The following is a 25697-nucleotide window of genomic DNA, read 5'->3' as shown; positions in this document are numbered from 1 at the left end:
ATTACATATTACCACTGTTGTGTAAATTTTATTGAACTCGCAAGCGCACGAATCTATTGTAGAATAGACTAATGGTGACGAGTGCCGATCCCACGAGCAGGTGGATTTTAATTGTGTGTAGAATTAATTTTGTAAATGGGTGGTTGGATTTGTGGTGAAAATGATTTGGATTATCCTAAAATTGGAATTGAAATGGCGAGAATAAATTCTAAAATTGGAATTGAAATGGCGAGAATAAATTGAAGAGGAATCTATTGAGATGACATACTTGGGTATCTGGATCCGTATCAACATCATCATGGGCTAAATAATCGTTATTAATGCCAATTAAATCATGAGGGGAGAATCCACACCTCATGAACCACGCTCTAATCAATATGGTGCTAAGGGCTTATCGTGCCAAATAATAATAACCTTGTACTAGGGGGTCGGTAAAACCAAGGCGGTACTAGACAAGATTAGTATTATTTGTCGACGAGAAGTCAAAACATCCACAAAAATTAGAGGGGAAGAGAAAGTAAATTTACCAAATAAAGCCCATGACACATGTTGAGACTTCACCTCCAACCCAAGCTTGAAAGAAAATTAGCCACTCATAATTGAACTAGGGGCAAAATGGAAATTTATTAAAATACGTAGAAAATATAAGATGGAGAAGGAATTACAGAAAATGGATCCCAAAAATGGATTCAGAGATATCAAATTAGGGGGGGGAGGCCCCCTTTTTATAGATACATGGAGTAAATTATGGCCACTGGATTAAAAACAGTTTGGACGCTCAGGATTGCGCCACGTCATCAGTCAACAGTACACGGTTTGACCACGTGGATAAACAGTAACACGGTTTGACCCGGGTTGAATAGTGACGCCGTTTGGTTGAAAATAATCCTATGTGATGCATGTACCGTACGCGAGATTTTTAGTCCACTGATATGCTGCCACGTCACCATCAACAGTACATAAGAATTTTAGTCCAACAGGATCGTGACACCTCATCAGTCAATGCCACATCATTGGTCAATGCCACGTCATCGATCCGTCTATGTGAACAGTGTCGTGAACAGTAACTTAGACAGTACCGTACACATGAATAGTACCGTACATGTGAACAGTGCCATTTTTCCTTTTATGCTCCTCCTAAGGTTTTCGACCGTCCTAAGTTCAAAAGTGATGTCTGTTTTGCCGTCTGATCTCTCCTTTATTGTGAAATGACTATAATACTCCTAAAATACATAAAATACTTAATTAAAATAAAACACACGTAATTAAATCACAAGAAGGTTAAATACATAAAAGTAAGAGTTGTTAGTAAGACTTGAAATGTAAAATGACGATTTTCTCCTTTATAAATATGCATTTTCTAAAACTCAACACACCCCCCAACCAGCTTATTGCTAGTCCCTATCAAATGAAGTGAAAATAAAATTCAAATTCAAAATGATTTTTTTTTTTTAGAAACACTCGTGTTTATTCAATCAGATTAATGATAGCAATCAAATAAAAGTATAAGCATTATCTCCAGTCTAAAGCAACATCACACCCACATCAACCATCCACATGAATCAGCCCAGTAGACTTTGTTATAGCTACTTTCAAGAATGACATGTCAAACCCCAAAATCTCACTGGAAGTAGTGACACTCTCATAAAGAAATTAAAACCAATAAAAATAGTCACTCCAATGAATGGTAATTGAGAGAGAAAATAATAAAAAAGTGATATCACATTCTCTCACCAAGATGAAATAAATATGCCCTCAGCTTAGAAATAATACGATCTCAAGTCAAACAAAAATGCTAGTCAACCCAATTTATTTATTTATTTATTTTCTTTTTCTTTTATTTATTTATTTATTTTTATTATGCACCTCTACATCTTTTTAGCCCACATAACTAGCTTCTACTTCAGATTATAGTTCCCGAAAATCAAGAAGGACTTTTATTAGGATGTAACGTAGGCTAGGGACATGGTTAACAAAGAAGGAAAATAAGGAAAACAAAGTGTATGTTTGAGAAAAATGCAGAGAATTTTTTTTTTGAAAGTTGCAAGGTCGATTTCACCTATTATTGTTATTTATTTTTTCTTTCTTTTTATTCTAAAATAACAATTTTTTTTTGTTGCTTTTGTTTGGCATAAGCTCAAAATGTAAAATAATTATTTACATTTTTCTCAAACATAAATAGGTGATGGAACTCATAAGATATCGGGTAATACTCCAAATCAGAGTGGGTCAAGATGATAAGTTTAACAAATAAAAAGTTTTTTTTTTAAAGGCTCAAAATGGTTAACTATGGATATTTTACAAAAGGGATGGCTAGAAAGGCAGAAACGGATCAAAAATGGCCTTTCCATCGCCTTTTAGGGCTCTAAATAACCTTCCATATCTACTAGTTAGATCGGCCTCCAAATGTAGCAACACAGATTTTTTTTTCTTTTTTTTTATTTTATATTTTTTTTAAGGGTTAATTTAAAAGAAATTTAGAGATCGAGTATACAATAATAAACTGCTAAGCTGTATAAAGAATGGGCAAAAGGGTTACTCTCCAAGAAAAATGATAGGCTAAAAAACTCACTTGGTACTTATTATGACATGTTCATTCCTTCAAACAACTCATATTTGTCTTCGACATCAACAGGTAGAGTAGCAAATATAATGTAACATCACTTAAGATCAAAGATAATACAAATACTAAAATTTGAAATTAATCATGTCATCTAATGTTAAAACAAATCACACAATTTTTTTTTTTTAAACAACATTCTATCCCCCAACCTATTCTAAACGTGAAAGGAAAATATGCATGCAGAAATGTAAAAATGATGCAGAAAAACTAATTAGAAAAGTTACACTTAAAAAGAAAACGTTATTATTTTTTTTTTGGTTTTTTTAATTTTTTTATTGTTTTTGTTTTTTTTGTTTTTTTTTCAAATGATGAAGATGCGTTTCTAGAGTCACTACACTCCATATTCAGCCATCTTCAACACAAAAAGTTAGCAACAGTTAGTTTCTACAACAAAAAATCAGTAAAAACTTAACCAAGATTCCACAATTGTCAACTATTCCCTCCCCCCAACCAGAACGAAACATTGTCTTCAATGTTTTAAAGGAAAGAAGTAGACTTTAGAAGACATCACCTGAGTAGTGCAACACAGAAGAAAATATTTATAGGCGAAGAGTTAAATCTAATTTGTACTTCTTACTGTGGCTACTGTTACCATCATTATTTGGAAGCTCCAACACAAAGGTCCATGGGTCTGGCTCCGGTTTATAAGCTTGTAACAGATCAAGTAGCTCATTAGCAGTGTGAGCACAAATAAAAAGTTTTTTTGCATGGGAAGGAATGAAGTAGTTTTTTATTGCATGGTTAAGAAATGCGATGAAGCCATCATAAAAGTTATTGACATTTAACAAACCGATGGGTTTCTGGTGAATGTGCAGATGGGCCCAAGATGCTAGTGTGATAAGTGCCTCTAGTGTTGCAAGATCTCCTGGAAGAAAAATAAAAGCATCAGCATGATTAAGCATTTCAGTTATTCGTTCTTGCATACCTGAGACGACTAACTCTTCTCCAGTCGATGAGTCAGTCAAACCGCCCAAAGGTTTTAGGGCTCTTGGAATGATGCCTAACACTTGGCTGCCTCTAATAAAAGCTGCTTCTGAGACCATTTTTGATAACTCGATTACCTCCTCCATACACCAAGTGTAATTTTCTCGCTGCTATGCTTCGACCAAGATCTATGGCTGCCTCAACGAACTTTTTATGTTTTCCATAGTTAAATCCAGAAAGCACACAAATGTTCTTGAATTGTCTATTGGGAGTAGCTGCCATTGGAATACTTCTCAAAAATAATTTGTGAGTGCTTGACAAAAAAATCACATTTAAGAGTCTTGGTGACAGTGGGTCACAGTTGTGTATGAGGTAACATGTCAGTGTCAAATAACGTGTAAAACACATGGCTCGCGAGTAAAAAAGGAAACAGTAAAAAGGAAAAAGCAAACAGTAATAAGGAAAAAGCAAACAGTAATAAAATTATTAAAGACAATAATGCAAACAATAAAACAATAGTGAAATAAAATAACAGTAAAGTAAAAGGATATTTACAAGTAGTTGCGACTGTGGCTCACATCTTCCTTTGGTTTTACGTCCAGAAACGGCTTGAATGCCCTCTATGGGTCGAGGATAAGCTTCCCATCCAATTTTCTTATAAACTGGCAAACAGGGTCGTTTATAGTCAGATTCCCGAGACTGTATCGTGCATGCTCTTTCTGGAATAATGGCCATAACTGGAGAATCGCTCCTTGCACATATCCACTGGGATGCGTTTCAAGAGACAAAAGGATATCATCCAATGACTCCTTATTCAAGCCATCCTTAATGAATTGAATCTTATCTTCCCTGTTATCAGACACCATTCCTAAAGAACATGGGTTTTTATTGCAACTCATTCTGGCACACTTATGACAAGCAATAGAAATTCTTCGAGCTCGTCGTTGTCTTGCATAATTTCTTTTACCACAACCAGGCATGTATGCAATAAATTTTGGAGGTAACTCACCTGCCAATCGTACTTTCGCCTCGATTAACCAACGGATGTCAGCAGGTATGTTATTTCGCATGAGCAATCGCATGCGTTCGGACCGAGATTTATAGATCGTAAGAAGGGTATTTTGAGGAAGTGAAGGGAATCGCTTGTGAAGCTTCGCTAGAGTCTCGTTTCTGTCCATACCTTCGCCTCAGAATATCAGTTATTATGGGAAATTGAAGTAACCGACTTGATTGTCATGGAGTACTGTTTTCCGCCACTTCACCGAGGTAACAAACTAAAGCACACAAACAGAAAAAACAAATTAAAACACACAAAGAAAATTAAAATCGTCCTCTTATTGAATTTACCTCAAGCTCCAACTGGATGTCGTAAACACTTCTCTCAATGTCTCTGAGTTGGCTTTCTAAACCTTCAACATAGGCTACTAACTCTGGTGGCTGTAGAGCCCAAATGCGATGTATTTTACAAAATTGAATCTGCCTTTTGAGATGAGTTTTGACACATTGAAGTGGTTTAAGAATGTTTAGGAGGAATGATCTAAGTAAGGTACTCATGATTAAAAATGATAAGAGAAAACTTAATAGTTAAACAAACATACTTATGCAAAAATAATTTCAATTAGCAAAAGAATAATAAAAAAAAAGAAAGAAAAATCAAATCAACGAAAAGAAAAAAAAATTAATTCAATTGGTCGATAGTGAAGAAGATAGGTAGTCGTAGTGATGATAAACTTGTTGTTAACAAAGATAGGTGGTGGAGGTGGTAGTTGTGCTAGAAAGGATAGAAGAAAGAATAAAATAAAATAAAAAACAAATTTTAATAAGGATAATTCTGAAAAATAATAAGATAAACTGAAAAGTAGTGGCTGGTGTGATAATTTGACGAGTCAAATATCATTACTCAATTTGAAAACACACGAAACATGCACAAGTTTATTGGTCTCCCTGGGCTTGCACATTTCAAAAGCTAAAATTAGAGTGAGACGACTATAAATGAAATTAACTCTACTTAATTTGTTCTCTCTTTCTATTTTTATTTTTTATTTTTTAAATTTGCATGTATTACTAAAACTTAAAGATAAAATCTTGCTATATTTTGAAAATTCCACCAAGTGATTAAACGCTCATACAATAAACCAATAAAGCTTAGTCCTACTTCCCTTGTGATTCAAAACTAATTGAATCACATTTACTTCTCTCTCTTATTTTTTTTTTAACTTTTTATCTATACAATTGATTTTGTACAAAAATAAAATATCAATATGTGTTTCCTTTTTTTTCATATTCATTATTTCTATTTTCTGAAGATAGTGCTTTTGAGTTTTGTAGAGAGAACGCTTGAAAATTTTAGTTATTTTAAGAAAGGATATTTTTTGACATTAAATAAAATATATATTGAGAAGGGGTTTTAACAAGATTTTTCGAAGGGTGCCAATAGTTCAACTCTAGAATTATTGAATTTTAAACCTGACCAATAACGTTTTGATTGTTTTCTCAAATAGAACCTTTGGACTATTATTTTTTTAGTGGAGCTATTAAAAACTTATATAAAATTAATACAACCAATTGCCTAGCATAAGAAATCACTCTTGCAACCACTTGAGAGACTCGAACCCTCTACCTTAAAGTTAAGAAGAGGAGATAACCAACCTAACTAACTGTATCACTCTCATAAATCGCCCTCTTTTGTTTTTTAAATATACGCAATGAAGTAAAATAATAAAATGTTTTTATCAAAATGGTTGTTTTCAAATATATTAAGTAATTGGAAAATTTCAGAAACTTTGAAATCATATAAGTATTGTTTTAAATTATGGAAAATTGCCTATTTGATAGATTTTATAACATTTTGGGCCAATATGTAATGTTAGAAATTTTTGGGTTAAATTATAAAATCTAAAAAATTGAGAAATCAAAGTTAGCTGTCATCCACTTCCTAGTTGGTGGTCATCCCTCAATATTTTAAAGCATTTTTTCTTTGAAACAACTATCTAGTTATTCTTTAGCAATGATCCACTTATGTAACACCCCAAATCTAACACGTGCAGAGCACGTGAAGAAGGATTATTTTTTAGCAATAATCCTTACTCATAAATACCAAACTGAAATACCTCAAATTCTTGTTCAAATAAATCCACAAATTCATACACTTAACACTAAATAACCTCTCCCGAAACATAAAAATAACAAAAGTCTTAAAACTCTAAATTACAAGTTCATAACAGAAATAAACTAAAAAGAAACATGAGTTTATTCCTCTTTTTATTCAAATAGCAAAAGTAAACAAAATCTCTAACTCCAAAGTTAAGCACGTCTCTCTAAAGGAAACTAATCTGTAAAAAGTAATGACGAGGGGTGAGCCGTCAACTGAGTAAAACAATTCCTAACATACTAAGCTTCAGTACCGAAAATATTACAAGCCTTCCTTTTTGTAAAACATATATCATAATTTATAAATTTCATAAAACAAAAAAATTTCAATAAGATGACATAAATTCACGGTAACTCAGAATATCAAAAGCATAATCAATTATAAAAGCAAATCGTATAACGCATACACAAAAAATAAACAGTTAGCTCATGTCACATAGTGTCACCTATAGTCCCGCTGACCCGGTGAGAAACATAATCAGAATATCGTGTGCACACTCATAGCAGAAACCCAGTACTGGTCCAGAACAGATATATCGTATAATACGATCAGAATCCGAATAACTATGGACAATGAGCCAAAACATTCAAATTAGTTTTTGACATGCAATGACTTATATGTGGCACTTTGCGGCACTTTGTTTCTCAAGAGGTGGCCCCCATATAATCTCAAGAGGTGGCTCCTATACAATCATAAATAATTGAAATCATACATAGGCATAAAACATTCGTATCAGATTCATGAAAGTCCATAGTAACAATTTAGGCTTGTAAAATATTTCATAGTCAAAATTATAAAAGGTGGTCGTTGTTGTGTAAATTTTAATGTACTCGCAAGTGCACGAATCTATTGTAGTATAGATCAATGGTGACGAGTGTCAATCCCACGAGGAGGTGGATTTTAATTGTGTAGAATTAATTTTGTGAATGGGTGATTGGATTTGTGGTGGAAATGATTTGGAATATGCTAAAACTTAAATTAAAATGGCGAGAATAAATTCTAAAATTGGAATTGAAATGACAAGAATAAATTGAAGAGAAATCTATTGAAATGATGTACTTGGGTATCTGGATCCGTATCAACATGCATCATGGACTAAATAATCCTTATTAATACCAATTAAATCATGAGGGGGGAATCCACACCTCATTCACCACACTCTAATCAATATGGTGCTAAGGGCTTATCGTGCCAAATAATAATAACCTTGTACTAGAGGGCCGGTGAAACCAAGGCGGTACTAGACAAGATTAGTATTATTTATCGACGAGAAGTCAAAACATCCATAAAAACTAGAGGGGAAGAGAAAATAAATTTACCAAATTAAGCCCATGACACATGTTGAGACTTCACCTTCAACCCAAGCTTGAAAGAAAATTAACCACTCATAATTGAACTAGGGGCAAAATGGGAATTTATTAAAATACGAAGAAAATACAAGATGGAGAGGGAATTACAGAAAACAAAGTCCAAAAATGGATTCAGAGATATCCAATTAGGGGAGAGAGGCCCCCTTTTTATAGATACATGGAGTAAATCATGGCCATCGGATTAAAAATAGTTTGGACGCTCAGGATTGCGCCACATCATCAGTCAACAGTACGCGGTTTGACCACGCGGATGAACAGTAACACGGTTTGACCTAGATGAACAGTAACGCGGTTTGACCCGGATGAACAGTAACGCGGTTTAGATGAAAATAATCCTATGTGGTGCATGTACCATACGCGAGATTTTTTTGTCCACTGATATGCTGCCACGTCACCATCAACAGTACATAAGAATTTTAGCCCAACAGGATCGTGACACCTCATCAGTCAATGCCACATCATCGGTCAATGCCACGTCATCGTCCGTCTATGTGAACAGTGTCGTGAACAGTAACGTATACAGTACCGTACACGTGAATAGTACCGTACATATGAACAGTGCTATTTTTCCTTTTATGCTCCTCCTAAGGTTTTCGACCGTCCTGAGTTCAAAAGTGATGTCCGTTTTGCCATCTGATCTCTCGTTTATTGTGAAATGACTATGATGCCCCTAAAATACATAAAATACTTAATTAAAATAAAACAAACGGAATTAAATCAAAAGAAGGTTAAATTCATAAAAGTAAAGGTTAGTAAGACTTGAAATGTAAAATGACGGTTTTCTCCTTTATAAATATGCATTTTCTAACACTCAACACACCCCCCAACCAGCTTATTACTAGTCCCTAGCAAATGAAGCGAAAATAAAATTCAAATTCAAATTCAAAATGATTTTTTTTTAAATTTAGAAACACTCGTGTTTATTCAATCAGATTAATGATAGTAATCAAATAAAAGTATAAGCATTATCTCTAGTCTAAAGTAACATCACACTCACATCAACCATCCACATGAATTAGCCCAGTAGACTTTGTTATATCTACTTTCAAGAATGACATGTCAAACCCCAAAATCTCACTGGAAGTAGTGACACTCTCACAAATAAATTAAACCCACTAAAAATAGTCACTCCAATGAATGGTAATTGAGAGAGAAAATAATAAAGAAGTGATATCACATGCTCTCACCAAGAAGAAATAAATATGCCCTCAACTTAGAAATAATACGATCTCAAGTCAAACAAAAATGCTAGTCAACCCACTTTATTTATCTTTTTTTTTATTATGCATCACTACATCTTTTTAGCCCATATAACTAGCTTCTACTTCAAACTATAGTTCCCAAAAACAAGAAGGACTTTTATTAGGACGTAACGTAGGCTGGGGACATGGCTAACAAAGAAGGGAAATAAGGAAAACAAAGTGTATGTTTGAGAAAAATGCAGAATTTTTTTTTTTGAAGTTGCAAGGTGGATTTCACCTATTATTTTTATTTTTATTCTTTTGAAACAACAACTTTTGTTTTTGTTTTTTTAGCATAACTTCACTGAACAAAATAACTATTTACATTTTTCTCAAATATAAATAGGTGATGGAACTTATAAGACATGGGGTAATACTCCAAATCGGAGTGGATCAAGATGATAAGTTGACAAAGAAAAGGTTTTTTTTTTTTAAAAGGCTCAAAAGGGTTAACTATGGATATTTAATAAAAGGGATGGCTAGAAAGGCTCAAACGGATCAAAGATGGCCTTTCCATCATCTTTTAGGGCTCTAAATAATCATCAATATCTACTAGTTAGATGGGCCTCCCAATGTAACAACACACATTTTTTTCTTTTTTTATTTTACAATTTTTTTTAAGGGTTAACTCAAAAGCAATTTAGAGATTGTGTGTAAATAATAAACTGCTAAGCTGTATAAAGAGTGGGCAAAAGGGTTATTCTCTAAGAAAAATAATAGGCTCAAAAACTGACTTGGTACTTATTATGACATGTTCATTCCTTCAAGCAACTCATATTTGTCTCCGACATCAACATGTAGAGTAGCAAACATAATGTAACATCACTTAAGACCAAAGATAATACAAATACTAAAATTTGAAATTAATCATGTCATCCAAAGTTAAAACAACTCACACAATTTTTTTTTTTTTCAAACAACATTCTACCCCTAACCTATTCTAAGCATGAAAGGAAAATATGTATGCAGAAATGTGAAAATGATGCATAAAAACTAATTAGAAAAGTTACACATAAAATGATAGAAAACGAAAATGGTTTTTTTTTTTTAAAGAAGATGCGTTTCTAGAGGAACTACACTCCATATTCAACCATCTTCGACTCAAAAGTTGGAAAATGTATATTTATAGAGGAGAAATTAAAAAGAAGAAGAAAAATGAACATCAAAACTTAATAAAGAAATATTTTTTTTAATTTGTTTTTAAAACGATGAAGATGAGTTTCTAGAGTCACTACCCTCCATATTCAGCCATCTTCAACATAAAAAGTTAGCAACAGTTAGTTTCTACAATAAAAAATTAGTAAAAACTTAACCAAAATTCCACAATTGTCGACTATTCCCTCCCCCCAACCAGAACGAAACATTGTCCTCAATGTTTGAAAGGAAAGAAGTAGAGTTTAGAAGACATCACCTGGGTGGTGTAACACAAAAGAAAATATTTACAAGCAGAGAGTTAAATCTAATTTGTACTTCTTACTGCGGCTACTGTTACCATCATTATTTGGGTGCTCCAACACAAAGGTCTAGGGGTTTGGCTCCGGTTTATAAGCTTGTAACAGATTAAGTAGCTCATTAGCAGTGTGAGCACAAATAAAAAGTTTTTTCACATTAGAAGGAATGAAATAGTTTTTCTTGCATGGTTAACAAACCGATGGGTTTCTGGTGAATGTGCAGATTGGCCCAAGATGCTAGTGTGATAAGTGCCTCTAGTGTTGCAAGATCTCCTAGAAGGAAAATAAAAGCATCAGCATGATTAAGCATTTCAGTTATTCTTTCTTGCATACCTGAGACAACTAACTCTTCTCCAGTTGATGAGTCAGACAAACTGCCCAATGGTTTTAGGACTCTTGGGATGATACCTAACACTTGGCTGCCTCTGATAAAAGCTGTTTTTGAGACCATTTTTGATAACCCTCGATTATCTCCTCCTTACACCAAGTGTAATTTTCTCGCTGCTATGCTTCGACCAAGATCTATGGCTGCCTTAACGAACTCTTTATGTTTGCCATATGTAAATCCAGAAAGCACACAAATGTTCTTGAATTGTCTATTGGGAGTAGCTGCCATTGTGATACTTCTCAAAAATAATTTGTGAGTGCTTGACAAAAAAGAAATCACATTTAAGAATCTTGGTGACAGTGGATCACAGTTGTGTATGAGGTAACATGTCAGTGTCAGATAACGTGAAAAGCACGTGGCTCGCTAGTAAAAAAGGAAACAGTAAAAGGGAAAAAGCAAACAGTAATAAAATTATTAAAGATAATAATGCACACAATAAAACAATAGTGAAATAAAATAATAGTAAAGTGAAAGGATATTTACAGGTAGTTGCGACTGTGGCTCACATCTTCCTCTGATTTTACGTCCAGAAACGGCTTGAACGCCCTCTATGGGTCGAGGATAGGCTTCCCATCCAGTTTTCTTATAAACTGACAAACAGGGTCGTTTATAGTCAGATTCTCGAGACTATATCGTGCATGCTCTTTCTGAAATAATGGCTATAACTGGAGAATCGCTCCTTGCACATATCCATTGGGATGCGTTTCAAGAGACAAAAGGATATCATCCAATGACTCCTTATTCAAGCCATCCCTAATGAATTGAATCTTATCTTCCCTGTTATCAGACACCATTCCTAAAGAACATGGGTTTTTATTGCAACTCATTCTGGCACACTTATGACAAGCAACAGAAATTCTTCGAGCTCGTCGTTTTCTTGAATAATTTCCTTTACCACAACCAGGCATGTATGTAATAAATTTTGGAGGTAACTCACCTGCCGATCGTACTTTTGCCTCAATTAACCAACGAATATCAGCAGGTATGTTATTCCTCATGAGCAATCGCATGCGTTCGGACCGAGCTTTATAGATCGTAAGGAGGGCATTCTGAGGAACTGAAGGGAATCGCTTGTGAAGTTTCGCTAGAATCTCGTTTCTGTCCATACTTTCGCCTCAGAATATAAGTTATTATGGGAAGCTGAAGTAACCGACTTGATTGTCACGGAGTACCGTTATCCGCCACTTCACCGGGGTAACAAACTAAAGCACACAAACAGAAAAATAAATTAAAACACACAAAGAAAATTAAAATCGTCCTCTTATTGAATTCACCTCAAGCTCCAACTGGATGTCGTAAACACTTCTCTCAATATCTTTGAGCTGTCTTTCTAGACCCTCAACATAAGATACTAACTCTGGTGGTTGTAGAGCCCAAATGCGATGTGTTTTACAAAATTGAATCTGCCTTTTGAGATGAGTTTTAACACGTTGAAGTGGTTTAAGAATGTTCAGGAGGAACGGTCTAAGTAAGGTACTCATGATAAAAAATGATAAGAGAAAACTTAATAGTTAAACAAACACACTTATGAAAAATAATTTCAATTAGCAAAAGAATAATATAAAGAAAGAAAGAAAAAAAAATCAAATCACCGAAAAGAAAAAAAAATCAATTCAAATTTGGTGGGTCACTCAAATTTATTTCGATGTCTTCTCCATGTGGTTGGTATGCTAGATATGGCTTTAATCTTTGACTATTAACTTTAAACGTGACACCGTTCTTTAGGTCCTTAATTTCAATTGCCCCATGTGAAAAAACAGTATGAACAATAAATGGGTCAGACCAACGAGAGCGTAACTTACTTGGGAATAGGTGCAAGCGAGAATTGAGTAAAAGCACTTTCTGACTTGGAGTGAATGATTTTCTTATAATTTGCTTATCATGGAAGACTTTCATTCGTTGTTTGTAAATCTTGGCATTTTCATATGCATCATTGCGAATTTCTTCAAGTTCTGCCAGTTGTAATCTTCTTTATGAGCTGGCTTGCTGCATGTCAAAGTTGAATTTCTTGATGGCCCAATACACACGATGCTCGAGTTCCACAGGTAGGTGGCAAGCTTTTCCATACACTAGCCTGTAGGGTGACATCCCAATCGGGGTCTTGAAAGCCATTCTATATGCCCATAATGCATCATCAAGTTTTAATGACCAATCTTTTCTGTCTGGCCTCACTGTCTTTTCTAATATGTGCTTTATTTCTCGATTGGAGATCTCAACTTGACCACTGGTTTGCGGATGATACAGAGTCGCCACTTTGTGTGTGATTGAATACTTTGTCAAAAGAGCTTTGAATGCTTTGTTACAAAAGTGGGCACCACCATCACTGATTATTGCTCGAGGGAATCCAAAGCGCGAAACAATATTACTTTTCAAAAATTCAATCACCACCTTGTGATCATTGGTCCTACATGGAATTGCTTCTACCCATTTCGATACGTAGTCAACAGCAACCAATATGTATTGATGGCCAAAAGAAGGGGGAAAGGGTCCCATGAAGTCAATACCCCATACGTCAAAAATCTCAACCACTAAAATTGGATTTAATGGCATCATGTTCCTTCGTGTAATGCTCCCCATTCGTTGACACCTATCACATGAAGAACAGAAAGTGTAAGCATCTCGAAATATAGTTGGCCAATAGAAACCACATTATAAAACTTTAGTTAATGTTTTCTTAGCACTGAAATGGCCTCCACAAGCTTGTTCATGGCAGAATGAAAGAATATTCTGAATTTCATTTTCTGGGACACATCGTCTAACAATTTGATCTGCACAATACTTGAACAAATACGGGTCATCCCAAAAGAAATTCTTTATTTCTGTAAAGAATTTAGCCTTGTCTTGCTTGGTCCAATGCTCTGGAAGTTTACCTGTAACAAGATAATTAACTATATCAGCATACCAAGGCAATACTTCCGCACTCATTAATTGTTCATCTGGAAATGACTCATTCAATATTAATGGCTCTATAATTGTGTCAAAATGGAGACGAGAGAGGTGGTTCACCACAACATTTTTTGTCCCTTTCTTATCTTTGAATTCCAAGTCAAATTCTTGCAAAAGTAACACCCAACGAATTAGTCTAGCTTTTGCATCTTTCTTTGTGAGAAGATATTTAAGAGCAGCATGATCTGTGAATATAATTATTTTACAACCAATGAGATAAGATCGAAATTTCTCTAATGCAAACACTACTGCTAGCATTTCTTTTTCAATAGTTGAATAATTCAACTGTGCATCATTCAATGTCATACTAGCATAATAAATAACATGGGGAATTCGATCAGCTCTTTGTCCTAATACTACTCCTACTGCATAATCAGATGCATCACACATGAGCTCAAATGGTAAGCTCCAGTTCGGGGGCTGAATGATGGGTGATGATGTCAACAAATGCTTTAATTTTTCAAACGCAACAAGACATGAATCATCAAAGACAAAAGGTACATCCTTAGCAAGTAGATTGCATAAGGGTCTAGAAATTTTGCTAAAATCTTTAATGAAACGTCTATAAAAACCAGCATGCCCAAGGAAAGATCTTACTTCTCTGACTGTTTTGGGTGAAGGAAGATTAGAAATGAGATCTACCTTGGCTTTGTCAACCTCAATACCTTTGCTCGAAATGATGTGACCGAGAACAATACCTTGTTTTACCATAAAATGGCATTTCTCCCAATTTAAGACCAAGTTCTTCTCGATACATCTCTGCAGAACTAGTGTTAGATGATGTAAACATTGATCAAACGAATCACCAAAGACAAAAAAGTCATCCATAAAGACTTCAAGGAATCGTTCAACCATATCAGAAAAAATGCTCAACATGCATCGTTGAAATGTAGCAGGTGCATTACATAATCCAAATGGCATTCGCCTATATGCAAATGTGCCAAAATGGCAAGTGAAAGTGGTATTCTCTTGATCTTTTGGTGCTATGGGGATCTAATTGTATCCTGAGTAACCATCTAGAAAGCAATAAAATTCATGTCCTGCTAATCTATCAAGTATTTGATCAATAAATGGTAAAGGAAAATGGTCTTTATGTGTGACAGAATTCAACTTCCTATAATCAATGCATACACGCCATCCTGTAGTCACTCTAGTGGGTATCAATTCATTATCAGCATTCGTAACTACTGTGACTCCTGACTTTTTGGGGACAACTTGCACATGACTGACCCATGAACTATCAGAAATGGGGTAAATGATACATGCATCTAATAGCTTAAGGACTTCTGTTCTAACAACTTCTTTCATGTTAGGATTTAACCGACGTTGCATCTCCCTAGTAGTTTTAGCATTTTCATCAAGGTGAATGTAATGCATGCAGTCTACTGGGTTTATACCTTTAATGTCTGCTATGGTCCATCCTAATGCCCCTTTGTGCTCTTTCAAAACATCCAACAACTTACCTTTTTGTTCGTCATTGAGGGATGCTGAGATGATTACCGGTAGAGTACTTTCTTCTCCCAAAAATGCATATTCCAATGTGTTGGGTAATGGTTTGAGATCGAGTTTCGGTGGTGATTCTGATGATGGGATGAGTTTCTTCTATGATGGTGCTAGTTGTTCAACTCTTGACTTCCATTTATTAGTATCCATGGATGGTGCTGAGTCAAGCAGGGCGTTGACCTCATCAACCGATCTGTCAATATCAAAATCCAAACCAAAGTGAGTTAAACATGTTTATAAAAGATCATCACTAAGGTTTGAAAGAAAAGTGTTATCAACTATTGTTTCTATTAAATCCACATCAACAATTCCATCATCTGCATTGTGAGGTTGTTTGGCAATGTTGAAGATGTTCAGCTCCATAGTCATGTTGCCGAAGGACAATTGCATATTTCCGGTCCTGCATTGAATGTGAGCATCCGCAGTTGCCAAGAAAGGTCGGCCTAGAATAATGGGGATGTGCTTCCTTGAATCCTGTATTGGTTGAGTGTCAATTACAATGAAATCAACAGGAAAATAAAACTTGTCTACCTGGATAAGCACGTCCTCCACAATACCACGAGGTATTTTCGTGGACCGATCTGCAAGCTGTAACACCACTGGAGTTGGGTGTAATTCTCCCAGTCCAAGTTTCACGAATACTGAATAAGGCAACAGATTTACACTAGCTCCTAAATCCAATAAAGCATTCTCAATTGTGTGGTTCCCTATACTACATGAGATAGTGGGGGAGCCTGGGTCTTTGCATTTTAAAGGAATTTTATGTTGGAGTATAGAACTAACATTTTCTATTAAAAATGCCTTCTTTTGAACATGCATATTTCTCTTTTTAGTACAAAGGTCTTTAAGAAACTTGGCATAAGATGGAACTTGTTTAATAGCATCAAGCAAAGGGATGTTAACACTTACCTGTTTGAAGATTTCGAGAATCTCACCTGTGGATTTTCCCTTTTTTCCTTTAGCTAACCTCTGAGGAAATGGAGCTTTGGGAACGTATTCTCGTGGGTTGGTTTCTTCTTTCTCCTCCGGTGATGAGTCCTCAACACTCACAGGTACAATTTGATTTTCTTTTGTCACCGGCATCTCCACTTTGTTGTCGACTTCTTTTCCTTTTCGCAAGGTCATGACTGCTTTGACCTCTCCATGTTGCTGTGGTGAACTGGTACTTGCTTTATGCACTCCTTTAGGATTAGGCACTGGTTGACTTGGAAATTTGCCTTTCTCAACAGTCATTGCCAAGGTCTGAACTGAAGAAGCAAGTTGTCCCACCATCTTTTCGAGGCTTGAAACTAATTGGGCTTGTGAATTGAAGCCTGCTCTCAACTCATTTCGTAGTCCATCAATGGTTCGGTTTTGTTGCTCAATTGTGGAGTGAGTAACATTCTTGAAATTCTGGAATGCATCCTCCCATGGTCTAGGTTGAGAGTAGTTTTGGTTCTGATTGTATAGTCTAAATGGTGGCTGAGAGGCTTGAGGATTTTATGGAATTTGTTGCATTGGTGGAGCTGGAGCTGCTGGTCCATTCTGTTGGAATCCTTGAGACCATGAAAAATTGGGGTGGTCTCTCCATCCAGGGTTATATGGGTTGGAGTATGGGTTATAATTCGATGATTTTCTCATTACACCTATGGCATTGGCTTGATCGGAGTATGAGTCATGGTCATGTGGTTCTGTTGATTTAGCAATCGATAACGATGCTATTTGTCGAGCAAGACCTTCAACCATCTCCTTGACTTCTTTGATTCCCGAAGTTGACTCACCAATGTAAACCTCATTTACTCCCTTAATTCTTCTAGTATTCCTGAGTGATCGACTCCGTTGTTGGGAATTATCCGCTTGTCGCTGGAAGAATTCCCAAATCTCTGATGCACTTTTTGACATTAGCTCTCCTCCACTTGTTGCCATTAGCCATTCTTGCAAATTCGGCAATAATCCCTCCAAAAAGTATTGGCATTGGTGCCATTTCTCGTACCCATGATGTGGACACTTCAAGAGTAGCCCATTGAATCGCTCCCATGTTTCAAAAAACTGCTCGTCCTCTCTCTGGGTAAACTCCGAGATTTCCCTGCGAGTAGCGTTGGTTTTATGCACTGGGAAATATTTATTCAAAAATTTTGTTACCATTTGTTCCCATGATGAAATGCTATTAGCAGGTAAAGTATTTAACCATGAACGAGCTCTATCCTTTAAAGAAAATGAGAATAATCTGAGTGTAACATCATCGTCTGAAAAATTTTCATATTTAAAAGTTTGACAAATTGCATGAAAATCATTTAGATGATTATATGGGTCCTCATTTTCTAGGCCATAAAATGTTGGGAGACAATTTAGCACACTGGGTTTTAATTCAAAACTCCTAGCAGCTACATTTGGGTATCTTATGCATGATGTGCTCAAATTAGCTAAGGGACTAAAATAGTCCTTAAATGGCCTCTCCTGTGGTGCTTGTAAATCCATTTTATTTTTAACGTTCTTGTGTGTGCGAAGTGTTTTTTCTAGTTCAAGGTCTATAGGTTCAAGATTAGGTAATAATGACCTACGACCATGCATGCAAAACAAATAAAAAAAATAAAGATGGGAACAAAACAAATAAAAATAAAGAAGATGGAGAAATTACGATACTAACCTTATTGCGCTATTACAACCTTTCTATAAAAATACACAAAAACAAATACGTGAAATTAACTAAAAATTAAATTAAAACTTAATAAAGAAAATTAAATTAAGATAAACAAAAATTACAAAGAAAAATAACTTAAAAATTAAATTGCATAATTGTAAAGAATAGAGAAAGAAAAGAAATAATAACCTCTAAATGCAGATTCATTTTTTTTACTTTTTTTTAAAAACAAAAATACAAGACAACAATTTAAAAGCAATTATTCACACAAATTAGTTCTATGAATTAAAATTACTTACCTCCCCGGCAACGGCGCCAAAAACTTGTTGTGCAAATTTTAATGTACTCGCAAGTGCACAAATCTATTGTAGTATAGATCAATGGTGACGAGTGTCGATACCACGAGGAGGTGGATTTTAATTGTGTAGAATTAATTTTGTGAATGGGTGATTGGATTTGTGGTGGAAATGATTTGGAATATGCTAAAACTTAAATTAAAATGGCGAGAATAAATTCTAAAATTGGAATTGAAATGGCAAGAATAAATTGAAGAGAAATCTATTGAAATGACGTACTTGGGTATCTGGATCCGTATCAACATGCATCATGGGCTAAATAATCCTTATTAATACCAATTAAATCATGAGGGAGGAATCCACACCTCATTCACCACACTCTAATCAATATGGTGCTAAGGGCTTATCGTGCCAAATAATAATAACATTGTACTAGATGGCCGGTGAAACCAAGGCAGTACTAGACAAGATTAGTATTATTTGTCGACGAGAAGTCAAAACATCCATAAAAACTAGAGGGGAAGAGAAAATAAATTTACCAAATTAAGCCCATGACACATGTTGAGACTTCACCTTCAACCCAAGCTTGAAAGAAAATTAGCCACTCATAATTGAACTAGGGGCAAAATGGGAATTTATTAAAATACGAAGAAAATACAAGATGGAGAGGGAATTATAGAAAACAGAGTCCAAAAATGGATTCAGAGATATCCAATTAGGGGAGAGAGGCCCCCTTTTTATAGATACATGGAGTAAATCATGGCCATCGGATTAAAAACAGTTTGGACGCTCAGGATTGCGCCACGTCATCCGTCATTAGTACGCGGTTTGACCACGCGGATGAACAGTAACACGGTTTGACCCGGATGAACAGTAACGCGGTTTGGTTGAAAATAATCCTATGTGATGCATGTACCGTACGCGAGATTTTTTTGTCCACTGATATGCTGCCACGTCACCATCAACAGTACATAAGAATTTTACCCAACAGGATCGTGACACCTCATCAGTCAATGCCACATCATCGGTCAATGTCACGTCATAGTCCGTCTATGTGAACAGTGTCGTGAACAGTAACGTATACAGTACCGTACATGTGAACAGTGCTATTTTTCCTTTTATGCTCCTCCTAAGGTTTTCGACCGTCCTGAGTTCAAAAGTGATGTCCGTTTTGCCATCTGATCTCTCGTTTATTGTGAAATGACTATGATGCCCCTAAAATACATAAAATACTTAATTAAAATAAAACAAACGGAATTAAATTAAAAGAAGGTTAAATTCATAAAAGTAAAGGTGTTAGTAAGACTTGAAATGTAAAATGACGGTTTTCTCCTTTATAAATATGCATTTTCTAACACTCAACAGTCGTGTCATAAAATAATTTACATATTGAAAAACATTTATAATATATTTTGTTAAAAGAATTTATATTTGAAAACATTTTAATAAACTGATTTTGTTATGAAAATCATTTAATCTTCTAAGTAGTACAAAAACACTTATAATAATATCAAAATAGTTATACATATCCAGTACATTAGGAATGAACTTTTTGTTGGGAATTATCTGCTTGTCGCTGGAAGAATTCCGAAATTTCTGATGCACTTTTTGACATTAACTCTCCTCCATTTGTTGCCATTAGCCATTCTTGCACATTCGGCAATAATCCCTCCAAAAAGTATTGGCATTGATGCCATTTCTCGTACCCATGATGTGGACACTTCAAGAGTAACCCATTGAATCGCTCCCATGTTTCGAAAAACTGCTCGTCTTCTCTTTGGGTAAACTCTGAGATTTCCCTGCGAATAGCATTGGTTTTATGCACTGGAAAATATTTATTCAAAAATTTAGTTCCCATTTGTTCCCATGATGTGATGCTATTGGCAAGCAATGTATTGAGCCATGAACGAGCTCTATCCTTTAAAGAAAATGGGAATAATCTAAGTTTAACATCATTGTCTGAAAAATTCTCATATTTAAAAGTTTGACAAACAGCATGAAAATCATTCAGATGATTATATGGGTCCTCATTTTCTAAGCCATAAAATGTTGGGAGACAATTTAGCACACTAGGTTTTAGTTCAAAACTCCTAGCAGCTACATTTGGGTATCTTATGCATGATGTGCTCAAATTAGCTAAGGGACTAAAGTAGTCCTTAAATGGCCTCTCCAGTGGTGGTGCTTGTTGTTGCAAATCCATTTCAAATTTATTTTTAATGTGCTTGTGTGTACGAAGTGTTTCTTCTAGTTCAAGGTCTATGGTTCAAGATTAGGTGATAATGACCTACGACCATGCATGCAAAGAACAAAAAATAAATGGGAACAAAACAAATAAAAATAAAGGAGAAGGAGAAATTACGGTACTAACCTTATTACGCTGTTAAAACCTTTCTATAAAAACACACTACAAAAAATTCGTGAAATAAATTAACTAAAAATAAATTAATAAGCTAAACAAAAAAATTACAAAGAAAATTAAATTACTGAATTTTAAAGAAAAGAAAAAGAAAAGAAATTCTTACCTCTAAATGTAGATTCACTTTTTTTTTCTTTTTTTTAATAAAAAAATTGCAAGAAAACAATTAAAAGAAATTATTTACAATAATTAATTTTATGAATTAAAATAACTTACTTCCTCGGCAACGGCGCCAAAAACTTGTTGGGCAAATTTTATTGAACTCGCAAGTTCACGAATCTATTGTAGCATAGATTAATGGTGACTAATGTCGATCCCACAAAGAGGTAGATTTTAATTATAAGTAGAATTAATTTTGTATGAGGGTGGTTGGATTTGTGGTGAAAGTGACTTAGATTATCCTAAAATTGGAATTGAAATGGCAAGAATAAATTGAAGAGAAATCTATTGAAATGACGTACTTGGGTATCTGGATCCGTGTCAACATGCACCATGGGCTAAATATTCCTTATTAGTGCCAATTAAATCATGAGGGGGAAATCCACACCTCATGAACCACACTCTAATCAATATGGTGCTAAGGGCTCATCGTGCCAAATAATAATAACGTTGTACTAGGGAGCCGGTGAAATCAAGGCGGTATCTAGACAAGATTATTATTATTTGTCGATGAAAAGTCAAATCATCCACAAAAACTAGAGGGGAAGAGAAAATAAATTTACCAAATAAAGCCCATGACACATGTTGAGACTTCACCTTCAACCCAAGCTTGAAAGAAAATTAGCTACTCATAATTGAACTAGGGGCAAAATGAGAATTTATTAAAATATGTAGAAAATACAAGATGGAGATGGAATTATAGAAAATGGAGTCCAAAAATAGATTCAGAGATATCAAATTAGGGGGGAGAGCCCCATTTTTATAGATACATTGAGTAAATCATGGCCATCGGATCAAAAACATTTCGGACGCTCAGGATTGCGCCACGTCATCAGTCAACAGTACGCGGTTTGACCACGCGGTTTGAACAGTAACAGTGTTTGACCCGGCTTGAACAGTGACGTAGCTTGGTTGAAAATAATCCTGTATAATGCATGTACCATATGCGAGATTTTTGGTCCACTGATATGCAGCCACGTCATCGATCAACAGTGCATAAGAATTTTAGTCTAACAGGATCATGACACCTCATCAGTCAATGCCACATCATCGGTCAATGCCACATCATCGATCCGTCAATATGAAAAGTGTCGTGAACAGTAACGTAGACAGTACCGTACATGTGAACAGTGTCATTTTTCCTTTTATGCTCCTCCTAAGGTTTTCGACCATCCTAAGTTCAAAAGTGATGTCTGTTTTGCCGTCTGAGCTCTCGTTCATTGTGAAATGACTATGATGCCCCTAAAATACATAAAATACTTAATTATAATACAACACACATAATTAAATGACAAGTTTAAATACATAAAAGTAAGGGTGTTAGTAAAACTTGAAGTGTAAAATGACGATTGGGTGTTAGTAAAACTTGAAGTGTAAAATGACGATTTTCTCCTTTATAAATATACATTTTCTAACACTCAACAATAAGAATTACTAATGATAAATGATTACTCCTCGCCATAAAGATCTATTCTCTCCCTTAACCTCAATAAAGTCTACAGAGTCTCGTGCCTTCTTTCTACAGCCACAAAGTTTATAGGTTTACTCAACCGAATAGGGAAATGATCTAATTATACTTTTCTTTCCTCAGTCGTGACTCTAGCCGTCCCATTTTCCTTAAGAGTTTTATGAGGTAGATTATCTAGGCATGAAGAAACCCATCCTTTGCTATAGCAAGGCTTAAATGAAGTTCTTGTCTAAAATAGGTGATGTGTTACAAGCTTATTTTTGTTAGCTCCCTTGCCATAAACACGTAGTCCCTGTTAACTTCATTGAATTTCTTCTTTGAAGCTCTAGGTCCTGGAGGAGTATCTCTGTAGACAACTCTAGTTTGTCTAAGTCTATCATCCACTCATTGCTTATGAAGTCTTCTAAGATCTTTGACAAGAACACCACTTAAGATAAATTGTTCAGTCCTGTAAATTTCTGTCCATCTCTTATTCTTAGCACTTTTCATATCCATAATGTTCTTCTTCATGTCTACAAAACAAATGTAATTAATTCTATTAGACAATCCAATTAGACCTTAAAAGAAAGTCTACATAATCCTAACCTAGTGCTCTGATACCACAATTGTAACACCCCAACTAAGAAGGAGGTTACTACAAATCGCAATCCTTACTCATAAATACCAAACTGAAATACCTCAAATTCTTTTTTAAATAAATCCAAAAATTCATACACTTAACAGTAAATAATCTCTCCCGAAACATAAAAAATAACAAAAGTCTCAAAACTCTAAATTACAAGTTCATAACAGAAATAAACTAAAAATAAATATGAGTCTATTCCTCCTTTTATTCAAATAGCAAAAGGAAATGAAATCTATAACTCCAAAGCTAAGCACACCTCTTAAAAGGAACTTAATCTGCAAAAAGCAATGACGAGGGGTGAGCCGTCAACTCAGTAAGTAAAACCATTCCTAACACACTGAGCTTCAGTATCGAAAATATTACAAGCCTTCCTTTTTGTAAAACATATATCGTAATTCATAAATTTCATAAAACAACAAATTTCAATAAGATGACATAAATTCACGGTAATTTAGAATATCAAAAGTATAATCAATTATAAAAGCAAATTGTATAACGCATATCAAATGCATAATCAAGAGGTGGCCCCCGTACAATCATAAATAATTGAAATCATACATAGGCACAAAACATTTGTATCAGATTCATGAAAGTCTATAGCAACAATTTAGGCTTGTAAAATATTTCATAGACAAAATTATAAAAGGTAGTCATGTCATAAAATAATTTACATATTGAAAAGCATTTATAAAATATTTTGTTAAACAAATTTAGATTTGAAAACATTCTCATAAACTGATTTTGTTATGAAACTCATTTAATCTTCTAAGTAGTATGAAAATACTTATAATAATATCAAAATAGTTATACATATCCAGTATATTAGGAATGAAATTACTTACCTCAATAAAAGGATTTGAACTAACACAAATTTAAGCCTCTAAAAGCCTCAATCACCTCCAACACCAATTGCTTTGATTCTCTCCTAAACAAATGTTTTAATTCCTAGGTTTGATTGAAAATGAAAGGGGTTAGGGGGTATTTATAGGATTTCTTAAGGCTAATGGATGACTAGGATTTTACCACCATAACTCTTGATCAATGGTTGAGATTATCCTTCATAAATACTTTACTAAATTCTAGAATTCTTATCTATCTCTACAAACTTCTCTTACATCTTCACTTATGTCATTGCTTATGTCATTATTACTTAGTCATTGCATCATCACTTATGTTATTAATTCTCTTAGAATTAAATATTATATATTATTATTATTATTTTAATACTTAAAGGGACTTGTTAGCTCAAAATAAATTCTATTATATTTAAGTGAGAGAATTGAACCTTACAACTTAAGCTTAAATTTTCAAATCTATTTCAAGCAATAACATGCCATATCAGCAAGTAGTTGTTTACTTCAAAGTTACCGTGATCCAATAGTACATAGAATACCTTATTTTAATAGAATAATAGTTATTTCTTTATCCATCTACAAAAGCCAACTCTAACTCATTTTCATAAATTTTACAAAGCAAAAACCTGATCATTCTAAGCATACTTGAGCTTTCAATTGCTTACTTACACACATTAAATAATTATTGAGCTATAAACTATTTATTCACTCTTGTGACAAGCTTTATTTTGTATGAATCATCTTTATTTGTGAGAATGAGAAGTTATAAGTGTGGAAAACACATCATAAAGAGGTGTGGGATCACCTTGGATTGTAAAGGTTTATTAACATCTTTGAAGCTAATTGTACTCATTTTAAAGCCTTAGGTTGTAAAGCTTAGTTAGTGGAATTCTCAAGCTCGAATCACTTGGAGACTTGGACATAGATGAGTTGATCGAACCATATAAGACGCTTTTTGTTTGTTTACTCTACCCTCATCTATTTATATTAATTTTCTTAATTATTACTGTTGGATTTTCTGGTTGAAGTTGTTAAATTGCATTTATTAGTGAAGAAACTTTTAAAAATCCCCCCTCCCCACGGTTGTTGAGCTAGAATTCACAAATAACTGTTATTCAAGATAAATGTTGAATCAAGATATATAAATACTATAAATGTGATCATATTTTTCAAAAACAAGAAATTTCTTCATAAATTAATGCGAATTAATTTATCAAAGTGTATATAAATGCTATAAAAGTGATCATATTATTTTATCAAAGTTTTACTATACATAAGAGAAACCATGCATTTTCATGCCATGAAAAGGAAGTGTAAGACATTCTTTTAGGGCATATATTCATGTATCAAAGATTGATATCCTATAGTCTTGTCTATTTATCAATTACCAGTCTCATTAATTTATTTATAAGATAACTTGCATCATATTCTTTTTGTTAATCCACGTGATCACATCGAAACATATACTACGATAAAATAAACCTTGTTTTAAAGCTTTTGCACTCAAGATATTACAAGCATATATTTGTTATTTTATTAATCAGAAATATTTACTAGAAAATAAATTAATGTGCTCGAAACACGTATTCATAGCAGTTGCTAGCACTTTCACCTTTCATTTGTTCGATTTGTGTTGTTAATTGTTTAAATCAAGTTGACCTA

General features: G+C 34.4%; 2 non-coding genes and 1 pseudogene across 2 annotated transcripts; 2 read left to right on the top strand and 1 right to left on the bottom strand.

The window, feature by feature from the left end:
- Positions 1 to 14232: 14232 nt before the first annotated feature.
- Positions 14233 to 25697, bottom strand: part of LOC127903084 (uncharacterized) — a 75773-nt pseudogene continuing 64308 nt past the window's right edge.
- On the top strand, positions 17567 to 17670 carry LOC127903615 (small nucleolar RNA R71). Its single transcript, XR_008056324.1, has one exon. It is a non-coding gene; the product is annotated as a small nucleolar RNA R71 (small nucleolar RNA).
- Positions 20217 to 20320, top strand: LOC127903614 (small nucleolar RNA R71). The gene has a single exon (XR_008056323.1). It is a non-coding gene; the product is annotated as a small nucleolar RNA R71 (small nucleolar RNA).

This window comes from Citrus sinensis, chromosome 6 (genome assembly GCF_022201045.2).
Source record: "Citrus sinensis cultivar Valencia sweet orange chromosome 6, DVS_A1.0, whole genome shotgun sequence".
NCBI lineage: Eukaryota > Viridiplantae > Streptophyta > Magnoliopsida > Sapindales > Rutaceae > Citrus > Citrus sinensis.
Note: the sequence above shows the minus strand (reverse complement) of the source record. Positions and strands in the feature narration are given on the sequence as shown.